We start from the raw sequence: 13,272 nt of genomic DNA on the forward strand, positions 1-13,272 counted from the left end.
AAACTATACTACTGTTCGATAGGTACACTTGCCTACATCGCGATAATAGTTAGTTTAAGAACGAGTAATTATAAATATTTAAAACCTATCACGAAACCTCGCGATCAAGCTTTTGGCGCCGTTGCCGGGGAACTAAAATACTAGGAACACTCAATTTTTATTACTTTAGCAACTTATTTTTCTTGCAATTTAATTTAATTTAATTATTATTACTAAGTAACTTCCTTTTTCCTTCTCTTGGCAGGTTTTCATAGTTTATGACTAGAAGAAACCCGTCGGGACCATTACTTTTTGACGAAGAAATCGATTGCACAGTTCGTAGAAACCAAAGAGAAATAAGGCGAAGCTTAAAATACATGGAGAACGAGCAAGAAGACGATGCTCAACCCCCAACCGAAGAGATGGCTGAAAACCAAGGCAATTAGCTACCTCCTGCAATTGCGACTAATCAAAATCCTGCTCCACGTACTATGTATGACTATGCTAAACCTTCTTTAACAGGAACTGAGTCAAGTATAGTTAGCCCTGCTATTGCTGCGAATAATTTTGAACTAAAACCTAACAAAATTCAGATGATACAGCAGTTTGTTCAGTTTGATGATTTGTAGGATGAGGATCCCAACACTCACTTGGTGAATTTTCTGGAGTTTTATGACACTTTCAAAATTAATGGCGTTTCTGATGATGTCATTCACCTTCGGTTATTCCCTTTTTCATTGAGAAACAAAGCTAAACAGTGGTTGAACTCGTTACCACGAGGGTCCATCACTACTTGGGAACAAATGACCGAAAAATTTCTACTAAAATATTTTTGCCGGCTAAAACGACTAAGTTACATGATTATATCTCTTCTTTTGTGCAGATGGACTTAGAAACACTTTATGATGCATAGGAGAGATACAAGGATCTATTGCAAAGGTGCCCTCACCATGGGTTACCTCTATGGCTGCAAGTTCAAACATTCTACAATGGTGTGAATCCCTCGACAAGACAGATGATTGATGCAGCCGCTGGAGGAACCATCAACAACAAAACACCTGAAGAGGCTTATGAATTAATTGAAGAAATGTCACTGAATAACTATCAGTGACAAGTCATGAGGACTACGCCAGCAAAAACAGCTGGCGTTTATAACATTGACTCAGTTACTATGCTGTCAAATCAGGTAGAACTTCTCAACAAAAAGATTGATGATTTACTTAGTTCTACGCAGGTACATCCAGTAATGAGGTGTGACTCAAGTGGAGGAGGTGTGTATACAGAATATCAATCCTTTAATCCTACAACCGAAGAGGAACAAGTCAACTATATGGGTAACAATAACTTTAGATCTCAAAATAACCCATACAGTAATACTTATAATATAGGTTGGAGGAACCACCCAAATTTCTCATGGGGTGGTCAAGGGAATCAAAAGCCACAAAATCCTCAGGGTTTTCAACAGCTACCTTATCAACAAGAGAAGAAATTGAACCTTGAGGAGATGCTCTCAAAATTCATATCGGTATCAGAAACTCGTTTCTAAAGTACCGAGACAGCACTTAAAAATCAACAAGCATCGATCCAGGGCTTGAAACTCAGATAGCCTAGCTATCCAAACTAATCTCCGAACGACCACAAGGTAGCTTACCATGTAATACTGAACCTAATCCAAGGGAACACCTCAACGCAATTAGTACTCAAGATAAGGAAGGATTCATTGCGCCTAAGCCAGAATTGTTGCAAGAAATGTGGTGAGCAAAGGTAAAAGTGAGGTAAGTCATAACAAAACGGTGAATGAAGAATATAGACCTAGTGTCCCATACCCTAACGCGACAAGGAAAGACCGCTCAGACGAACAATTCGATAAATTCCTCAAACTTTTGAAAAAATTACATATTAACTTACCGTTTATTGAAGCTTTGTCGCAGATGCCAAATGCAATGAAATTTTTAAAAGAGCTTTTAGTAAATAAGCGGAAGTTGGACGAAGCGTCGCATATGGAGCTAAACTTAGTCTTTCTACAGAATAAGCTACCCCACAAATTGAAAGATCCAGAGAGTTTTACAATTCCTTGCTTAATTGGTAGTTTAGATATCAGTCATGCATTAGCTTATTTAGGGGCTAGTATTAACATCATGCCTTACAGAATGTTTAAGCAACTAGGTCTTGGGAAACCTAAAAAAACTGGGATGAGCAGTCAATTGGCAAATAAAACTATAAGATTTCCTAGGTGTATTATTAAAGATGTACTAGTGAAAGTGGATAAGTTCATATTTCCCATTGATTTCGTTGTTCTAGACATAGAGGAGGATAATAACAACACTTTGATTTTAGGGAGGCCCTTTTTAGCAACTGCTAAAACAATTATTGATGTTGGCACAGGTGAGCTTACACTTTTGTGGGAGACGAAATGAGCACCCTTCAAGCTCGTAATTCTGGCATTACATCGAACATTGAAGGTAATGGTCACCAATCTACTCAAACTGACAATATGACTTTGCAAAAATTGAGCTTCAAAGAAGTTCATGAGCCATGTTCCAGAAATGATAGAGGACTCATTCATGAAGAACGAAGGCTATGGATAAAGGAGCTAGACGAATGGTGAGCACATAAACCAAGAACACACGATAAACCAAAATTATGCCAGAATGAGTCTGATACCTCTCCAAATCAACTTAAGGTCGGTGATAAAGTCTTACTAGATGCCGCAGATCCCCACATTGTCACTACCACACCGAATGAGGAAATCCTTCTTACGGTACTCAGTATTTTTCCATTCGGTACGGTAGAGGTGAGTCATCCTAGGTTCGACACTTTTAAGGTAAACAACACCCGTTTAAAACCTTATTTTGATGAGACTGATAGTAGGAATGAGGAGTATAAACTCCTCAAACCATCATGACCATTCACTAAAGAGGTAAGTCGAGCTTAGACTATAAATAAGTGCTTCTTGGGTGGCAACCGAGCACTAACATTATTAATTTCTTTAAATTTTGGTATTTAACTCCTAACCTACTAATAGAGATCTTGAATACAGGTGTTTCCACAGAGGCACGGCCAAGCACACGGGCGTGCTTAAAGCCGTGTGAAAATAGGGTAAAAGATTTTCCCAACACGGGCTATGATAAAATGCCATGGTCGTGCGACATGGCCGTGGTCGAGCCTGCCAAAACAACACGGGCGTGTGACACGCCCATGTGGAAGACCCGTGGTTGAAACTGAGAAACTAGCATGGGCGTGCGACACGCCCGTGTCTAACACCTGTGGTCAAACCTGTTAAATTAACACGGGCGTGGGAGAAGCGAACGAAACTAGACACGGCCGTGTGAACCCACACACCCGAGGAACACGGGTGTGTACTAAATGTCAGACGTGCCCAAATTTGAAATTCGCGAATCACACGGGCTGAAATTGAGGGACACGTGGTGAGCAATGGCTGTGTGCCCCAAAATCTATAAATACCTTGCACTATTCACTTTCTTTCCCATTCAAAAACCCTAACCCTAGCCGTTGCAACTCCACACGACCCCCTGCCATGCCCGTGCGCCGCTTTCAACTTCGTTTTTGACGCCCAATCTCTCTCCCTTAATGTTTGTTTACTCTCTTTACTTCTATTCTACTGATTACTAATGCTTATTATTACAATAATTTCCATTTCTTTTGAACTATCTTCTATTTCTGTTCATTACTTTATCATTTAGTTTTCATTTTACATTGCATGTTAAATAAAGTGATGAGGAAACTTCATACCCATGATTTTACCATGCTCATTCTCATGATATTCCCATGCCAATATCTCTCATGTAATTTGCATTGTTCAATTATGTCTTATACATTTCATGTTGCTAGGAAAGCTTCATTCTTTTACAAATGCCATTACTACATATAATGAGAAAGTCACGAAATTATTATATTAGTTATGTTTGGTTGTGGCTGAAAGTCTACTTTTTAATTGGAAATTGTATTCCTTTTACTTCGACCACTAATCAAAATGACTTGATGATTCTAATCGCAGGAACCATGTCATCGTCAAGAGGAAAGAAAACTGTCGTACCTGCTTCGAAGAAGAGGAAGGGAGCGTCATCTTCCCTGGGCCCAACCGCGAAAAACCGTCACCCTCTCCTACAGTTTCCCCGAGGGCCCCAGGAAGAACTGTTCCAAATACTTCGGGCCCGACGCTTAACTGCGAGCTGCTGCATTGACTAGGCTGCCGTAGAACAAGTCTAGATGGCTGACGCGATTCGGGCTCTCCTAACCATCAACCCTTGGGAGCTGTTCTTGGAGATTATCGAGTTGACATCCCTCGAGCTCACGATGAAACTATGCTTAACATTTCATCTCCAGATCGTAATGACAAGGTATGATGATCCCGACACGGTCCAGTTTCGCCTAGGCAGATTAATCCGCCAGCTAAGCGTCCCAGAGTTCGGTGCTACTCTAAGCTTATATACGGAGGAGTTTCGAGAGGAGAATGAACTACATGCTCTCAGTCGCCACATACATTTCTCTCCCTCGAAGTGCTGGCACACTTTGGCCCCTAGCATGGCCTCGTACAATCCTAGCCACTCCAAGGCATCAGTTCTCCCACCATCCCTGAAGTACTTACACGTTATTTTAGCTCACACAATTACAAGGAGGAGAGAGAGCACTGGCGTCGTCAACACCCACGACGTCTACTTCTTATGGTGCATGTCGCAAGGGCACGTCGTCGACTTTGCCTATTTCATCGCCCTTGCGATTCAGCACCAGACAGAGCAGCATCGAAAGGGGGTCATCTCTATTGGCCCCTACGTGACTAGGCTGGCACGACACTTCGGAATCCTCAATACTACAGCCCAAGAATCATCCCTCACCCTCATTAGCCAGATGTCTCCACAAGGCATCTCGAGCATGCTTAGCATGAGGATGATCTAGAGGCGTCGAGGAAACTACCCCTAGTATCGTCTCACCCAATCTATCGAGGAGGAGGCCTACGAGGACATTCCTAATGATGTCCCCTCATAGCACGAGGACCAACCGACTCAGCCACCACCACCCTCTCGTCCAGTTCATACGGCGGCTTCATATGCTGACATCTCTAAGCGCCTCACTCGATTCGAGCAGCAGTGTTTTCAACGATTTGACAACATTAATGCTACTCTACAGCAGATTTGTCAGCACCTCCACATCTCATCGCCAGTCCCACCTCGCGAACCATCCAACGATGAAGATGTTTAGAAATATTTATTTATTGTTTTATGTTTTTAATTTTTATTGAAACTACTTTTTATTTTTGTTAGATTTTAGAATTTTATTTTTAATTATTAATTTCAATTATTTCTTTTCGAGTACTTATTCTTCCTAATATCCCTAAAAATTTCTTGATTTTATCACAGTTATATAGAGCTCTGAAGCTCATCATCACATAGAAAGTAAAACTCTACCGGGAAAGGTTCTCCATGACTGCCATGTCCCGCTCGACCACGACCATAGCTACCACTAGATATAATATTCTTTTAGCGTAGGACTTATGGCCTAATGAACCTTTATGACCGCTGAAGTATCCTCCTGCACTCTCGAACCGATCACTCTCCAAAACTCTAGGTCGAGGAATTCATCATACTAGAAGTTTCACTTATCTCCCTATCTTATTTTTATACTCTAACATCTATCTTTTTACATTGAGGGCAATGTACATCTTAAATGTGGGGGGTATTTATTTCATTATTAGAAAAATCCTTGAATAATCATCTTGTTCTCTTGAAAAACTCTCATATCATATTTAGGATAAATTTTAATTAATTTATGATTTTGATTGATATATCTTGAATTAAAACATAGGGATTTATGCATTGATTTTTTAAACTTTAAGACTTTAGAGAATCAAGCATGATAAGTTGATTTTTAAGAATTTAAAATTATAGGTTGTTTCCCCAAGTCTAGGTATTACTTTGAATTGGAATTCACGAGTCTAAATATCAAAAGGCCATAATTTATTGTGAGATTTTTAAGCCTTTTGAGCATCTATTAATTCTTTCATGCTCACTTTCATTATTGCTTTGAGTGCATCGGTATTGAACTGTTATTCTAGAACTTGCTTGATTATGCATGTCGAGACCACACCATTTGATTTGATATGTCAAAATGATTAAGGCACTTAGGATTAACCCACTCATGTCATGAAAAGCCTACCTCCACAATTAACCCCTAGTAAACCCCCCTTGAGCCTAACAAACCATTTCTTGTATTACCCTTAATATTAACCTTTATCCCATTATTGTTGAAATCCCCTAAATTAATCCCTATTTTTGTCAAGATTTGAGTTGAATAGACTACTTAACTATGTTTTGTTCTTAATAGTTAGTCTATATTATTTTAACTTGTTCTTAAAAAAAAATTATGCATGCATATCTGTAATTTCATATTCTGAGAGAAGCTTTGTTGTACGCAAGTAAATATTAACATTTTTTTCTAGTTAGGTAATTTTTCAATTCAATCTCGATTCTAACCATTTCTTTCAGTTTGTGACCACACCCCCTAACCAAGCCTCATTACAACCCTCTAAAGACCTCTTGATTGATATATCATCTTAAATTATAATGGTAGAGATTTGATTTTCATGCAAGCCTATGGTAATGAATTTTCATTATTGACTATTGAGTGCTTCATTTATTGTCCTTAAACACCTCGAGTGATTTGAGTGAACCTTTAGTGAGGATGTGAAACTCTGTGATATTTTGAGTCAAAGGTAATTACTTAGACGAAGGGAAGCACCTAAGTTTGCATGACTAAATACTCAACTTGGAATGTTTGAAAATTTTATGTTCTTTTAGTTGAATTCTTAATGTATGATTACTTATGGATTAATGTAAGATATTATCGATAGAAATTATAAGTTGAGAAGAATTTATTTTGATTATGAGTTGAGAATTTTGCTTGAGGACAAGCAAATGCTTAAGTGTGGGGGTATTTGATAAACCGTAAACTATACATATTTTTACCCCATGTTTAATGCATTTTATGGATGATTTCTATTAGAATTGGTGAATTCGATTCTCCTAATGCTTTAATTTCATGTTTTATACTTAGAAGAGCATAGAAGAGCGAAAGGAATGAGAAACGGGCCAGAAACAGAGAAAATGGGCCAAAGTACGAAATCAACATGGCCTGGACCTCCTCACACGGGCAGACCACACGGCCGTGTCAATTTGGCAGAATTGGAGCACGACTCACACGGGTATAACACACGCCCGTACCATTCTAACAGGCTCGAACACGGCCTGAAGTAATCGCACACGGGCGTGTCCCTACCGAGCCCAAGTTAAGTCCAATTCGGAAAAGGCCACTTTTGAGGGCTTCTAGGCATTCCAAAGCCTATAAATACACCCTAGAAGAGGAGAAAAAGGGGGACGGAGAAGAGGGGGTAAGGAATTACTCCAAGGAAGCTGATTGATCCATCTCAGAAGCCGGATTCATCAACAAGACTGAAAATCTCTCCTTAATTTCCCTTCAGGAGTTTTGGGTTTTCTTTATGTTTTGTATTCTTTATTCTTCTGAGATGTTTTCTTATTTAGTTATGAACTAAAACCCCTAAATATCTAAAGGTAATGAAGCCTAAAACGAATCTTGTTATTATTTTTTGAATCGTATGATAAATATTTAACTTGTTCTTAATTATGTGTTCTTAATTCTTGTTTTGATATCCCAGGATACTGATTCAAGACATGCTCTTATTCAGAGGAGGAATAGACCCTGTCTAAGATTACTTTTGTCATAATTAAGCGGAGTTGATTGCGCGCCTATAAATAGGGTGACAAGATTTTGCCGGATTAGGGTGAAACCTAATAAGGGGATCCATAGATCGAGTTAATGCAACCCTAGAGTGTTAATTAGAGAAAATTCTCGGTTATTCAATTAAGGGATTAGACGTTATTAGTCTTGAATAGGGATAATAACATAACTTATGAATCTCTATGGAACAAGTTGAATGAATAAATCGTCCGATTCGGAGCCAAAATAACAAGTAAAGTCTAGGTGGATTTTTCCTTAGGTATTGTCTTCATTCGATCGATTTTCCCAAAAGCAATTCCCCAATTCTTTTTTTGTGAGTTCTTAGTTTAGATAATTAGTTAATTTAAACAAAACCTCTTTATTCTTAGGCTAGATAATAAAAAGGCAGTCATTACTAGTACTTTTAGTTCCTTTGGGTTCGAGAATCCGATCTTTCTAAAACTATACTACTGTTCGATAGGTACACTTGCATACATCGCAATAATAGTTAGTTCAAGAACGAGTAATTATAAATATTTAAAACCTATCACGAAATCTCGCGATCAATTACTCACTATTAAAGGAAATAGTGGCTACGCCAAGACGAGATGGCATATCAGAGGAAAGATGAATGGTCATCCTCTAAAATCTCCACAAAGAGGATGTCGAGTGGAGAGCCCCTTAGTTGGTTCCTAACGAGATCTTATACCGATATGGGGATTTTGACTGGTTCCCCCTACTTGGGATTTGGAGAGCCATCGGATATGCTCCTTTACTCGTATTGAGGCAGTATAGATCGAGACAGTTCATACCAGCGACTCATGGGTTAGCACAGTGTGAGTTTCTGTATAAGGGGGATAATTACAAGAAGAAGGTACGAGAGATGTCTAACGCATGGAATCGAACTCGCCGGATGAAGAGATTGACTGTTGGTTTGATAACAACCCCTGAGTATAATGGGTGGTAGAGTAAAAGAATCAACAAAAATACTCCAGAGCCAAATTAAGAGGGTGCGCGGTCGATGGAAGAATATCTACAAGTGGTCCCATTCGAATTAGAAATCATAAAGCAGGACTTTGAGAGAAGGAATGTAGAGCTCGGTAAGAAGATATAGCAAACGGAAGAGGAAAAATACATTTGAGACTAGATATTGATGTTCAAAAATTGGAGACCAAGAAATGGAGAAAAGAAAAGAATAAGGCTGAGGAAGATCTGGATAGTCTAAAAATGGATTACAAGAAGTTGTACCTATCGATGGGAACTGCAGGGTTGGGAAAAATGTCTGAACAATGGCGACATGTGATCCAAGAAGAGAAGGCCAAAGCTGATCGGTGGAAGAGAAAATACCAATATGCCCAGGGTCGAAAAGAAGCCTTAGAGAAGAGTCTATTGGAAGCCCAAAATGAGAAGATCAAGTTAAAGGCTAGAGTAGCAGAATTAGAAAAATCGCTTCATCAACATGGTAGCCGTAACTCTGCAATAGAGATGAAGGCGAGCTTGGATAAGATTGAAGAGCTGAAAAGGAAGGTCGAAGAACTTGATATTGCGTTGCAAAACAGTGACCTTCGGGTTGAGCTCCCTGAAGCAATAATGAGCGGTGTAATGAGAGAGTCCATCGATCTCAAGGTCAAATTAGAGACAGAGATTACATTACGGGTGAGGCTGTGGCCCAGATTCGAGAGGTTGCTGACCATGTACAGACTTTAGCAGTTTAAGTAGATGTATTAAGTGTGAAATATGAATTAGAATCAGACCGGGGCCAGGAATTGGCTTGGTTGCTTAAGAAATTTAAAACTTTGAGCATTAGAGCTAGGCCGTATCTGTAATCCATTTCTATGTAAAGAATTTTGTTTTATAGTAAAGTTGTTCTAATTGGAATTGAATCAGAGTCGACGCCTTTTTTTGCATTCATACATTTGTATCTCATCGCATCATATGCATTAATTATCACAAAAGGACCCTAATTAATTAAAAATCATTTCAGAAATCTTGAAAGCAACAAAAACCTAAAAAGTACGCATCGTTATGGTGCCCGAAGAAAAACTAAAGCGATGGATGAAAGATTAGAAAGGTTGGAACAAATGCAGAAGGAGATACAAGAACAGATACAAGCACATATGAGGGACCAAATGCTGGAATCACAAAGGAACATGATGAACCAACTAACACAACTACTGACTGGTGGACAAGAGAAAGGAAAGAGCCCTATGGTGAATACTAGAGATGACAATGAAGATTTTCTTTTCCCTCCTGGTTTTACCCCGACAAACGCTCAGACACAAGCTGAGGTGTATACATGAAGGCCATCTATTACAATCAGGCCCTAACAATTTCAGGCCGGTGCCTCGATGCCAATCAACTATCAAGCAGGCTCAGGCTTTAATCTAGGGGATAGCCCAATTAATCCCGTAGTCCCTGATCTGGATGACATGGTAGAAGCTGAAAGAGCGAGCGTGGAGCTCCCGAAATAATTGGAAGACCGATACAAGTGGTTAGAGGAGAAGTTCAAAGCAATAGAAAATGTTGACTATTACTGTGGATAGATGCTAAAGATTTGAGCTTGGTTTCGGACCTGGTGCTTCCCCTCAAGTTCAAAAAACCTAAGTTCGAGAAGTATAACGGGACTAGCTGCCCTGAGGCTCATATTACTATGTTTTGTAGATGAATGACTGGGTACATCAACAATGATCAGCTATTGATTCATTACTTCCAAGACAGTCTACTTGGGGCAGTATCCAAATGGTACAACCAATTGAGCCGTACCAAGATCAACTCATGGAAAGATCTTGCACAAGCTTTCATGAAACATTATAGTCATGTGAAGGATATGACTCCCGATAGGATCACCTTGCAGAACATGGAGAAGAAACCGAATGAGAGTTTTCGGCAATATGCCCAAAGGGGGATGGAAGTTGCCATACAAGTCTAGCCACCTCTCCTAGAAAAAGAGACCACCATGCTATTCACCAATACCTTAAAGGCTCCATTCATCACTCATATGTTGGGGACTGCCACTAAAACCTTCTCAGATATAGTGATGACCAGTGAAATGATTGAGAACCCGATAAGGAGCGGCAAAATACATGTAGGGGAAAGTATTAAGAGGTCAGCCCCAAGGAAAAAGGAGAATGATGTGAACAATATGAGCACGTAAAGTAAAGGTCATTCCAAGTCATTTACAGTGAGCCAACAAAAGATGGTAACTGCCAACCAGTAGAGCACCCCAAGACAAGAATCCAATATGAGGATGAACACAGAAAGACTACAGTTCACGCCTATACCCATGAAGTATAGGGAGCTGTATCAGAACCTATTCGATGCACACGTAATGTCTCCTTTCTACTTAAAGCTGATGCAACCCCCATATCCCAAATGGTATGACGCAAACACTCAGTGTGAATACCACGCTGGAATCACTGGGCATTCAATTGAAAGTTGCGCTGCGTTTAAAAAGTTAATTGAAATATTCATTAAAATGGGGATTGTGAAGTTTGACAACCCATCCGCGCCCAATGTAGCAGGAAACCTGTTACCTAATCATGTCGACCAAGGGTAAACGGGATAAACAAAGGTGGGAGCAAGAAGGTCAAATATGAGGTTGTAGACGTCAAAACCCCATTGGGACGGGTTTGGAAGGAGATGGTAATGATGGTGAAGAAAAGAGGAACTACTGTGAGTTCCGTAAGGAGGTGGGGCATGAAATCCAAGAATGCAAGGAGTTCAGGGCCCTAGTGCAGGACATGAAGAATAATAAAGAAATGGAGTTTTATGAAGAAGTCAAAAGCCCCGAAGAAGGAAATATATGTGCGTCAGAAGGAGAATCGATGGTACAGACCCAAAAAGTCAACAACCCCATGGTCATCATATCACGACCCAAAAATAATGAAGCGGTAGTGCGAGTGCCACCAAAAGTCATAATCCAAAAACCTGCAGTCTTCCCTTATAAAGACAGTAAGATAGTCCCATAGAATTCCAACTGTAATGTGACGATCTTGGGAAAAGAAAACCCAGCTGGCGTTTCAAAAGAGGACCAAAATGTGGGTTCCTATACGCGTAACGGGAGGCGCTATAATTCAAAAAATGCAAAAACGAAACACGCAAAAAGAAAAGCTACAGCGATCGAATAGAGGAAAGAAAGAACGATCAGACCTGAACCTCCTGTTAACGAGCTGGTCAATAAAGAGCAGGCTAAAGAATTTCTAAAATTTCTAAAGCACAGTGAGTACAGTATTGTGGAGCAGCTGTGTAAACACTAGCTCGTATCTTGGTACTAGCCTTACTCTTAAGTTCGGAGGTCCATCATAGCATACTGATGAAAGTTTTAAATGAAACGTATGTCGTTAATGATATCTCCGTCAACAAACTAGACCGTTTTGTTAGCAACATAAGTGCCGATAATTTTATCTTCTTCAATGATGATGAGATACCACCCGATGGCATGGGATCGACTAAGGCTCTACTCATCACCACCCATTGCAACGGGTATACGCTACCAGGGGTGTTGTTTGACAATGGATCGGCCCTGAATGTTCTACCATTATCCAAACTGAACAGATTGCCTTTGGATAGCTCTCAAATGAAAGCATGCCAAAATATAGTGAGGGCATTCGATGACATAAAAAGAAGGGTAATGGGAAGAATTGAAATACCTCTTTTGATCGGCCCAAATACATACAAGGTGGACTTCCTGGTAATGGATATCAAGCCTTCATATAACTGCCTATTGGGGAGGCCCTGGATACATTCAGCAGGGGCGGTGCCTTCATTGCTGCACTAAAAGTTGAAATTGGTAACGGAAGGGCAATTAGTGATGATAAATGTTGAAAAGGACATCATCGCAGTGATGACCAGTGACGCTCCGTATCTAGAGGCAAACAATGAAACAACCGAATGTTCATTTCGATTTTTGGAATTTGTGAATGTGACATTCATTACCGAAGGAATAGGATCCCAATGCCAAAGATATCCAGGACTACAAGAATGGGCTTACAGTTGACTGTCAGAAAAAGGGCCTTACCAGGAAGAGAACTTGGGAGATACCTTCAAGGAAAGGTTAAGGTGCCAATGATGAAGGATAAACAATACCGCTTCGGCTTAGGATTCAAGCCGGACGCGAGACAAAGAAAAAAAGAGCTAGAAAAGAAGCAAGAAAGAAGGAAAGCATGGTTGAATGGGAGGGAGATCAAATGGGAGGGAGATCAAATGGGAACCAATGATCTTCCCTCATATATCGAAAACTTTTATGTCTGGAGGAATCATTCACCCTGAGCGGGGGACGCCAAGAAAGGAAGCCATAAAAGGAACGTTGGAAAATTTAGACATCAACGCCACATACGAAGAAGGGACTGGATGAGAGAATTTGTCGGGCATTCGCCCTTATGAGCCGGGAAGTGTTCTGAACAATTAGACTGCGGAAGAGATTCCTATAGTCTTTAGAACTAACACACAGTTATGTTCAAAACACACTCATTGCTCTAGGCCTAGGAGTAATAAGAATCTTTTTTTTGAAATAGGCTTATGTTCAAAATTGTTATTTCAATA

At 39.9% G+C, this 13,272-nt stretch overlaps 1 non-coding gene across 1 annotated transcript; it reads right to left on the reverse strand.

The window, feature by feature from the left end:
- Nucleotides 1-830: 830 nt before the first annotated feature.
- LOC121227338 (small nucleolar RNA R71) lies at nucleotides 831-936 on the reverse strand. The gene has a single exon (XR_005924958.1). It is a non-coding gene; the product is annotated as a small nucleolar RNA R71 (small nucleolar RNA).
- Nucleotides 937-13,272: the final 12,336 nt, after the last annotated feature.

This window comes from Gossypium hirsutum, chromosome A03 (assembly GCF_007990345.1).
Source record: "Gossypium hirsutum isolate 1008001.06 chromosome A03, Gossypium_hirsutum_v2.1, whole genome shotgun sequence".
NCBI classification, from domain to species: Eukaryota; Viridiplantae; Streptophyta; class Magnoliopsida; order Malvales; family Malvaceae; genus Gossypium; species Gossypium hirsutum.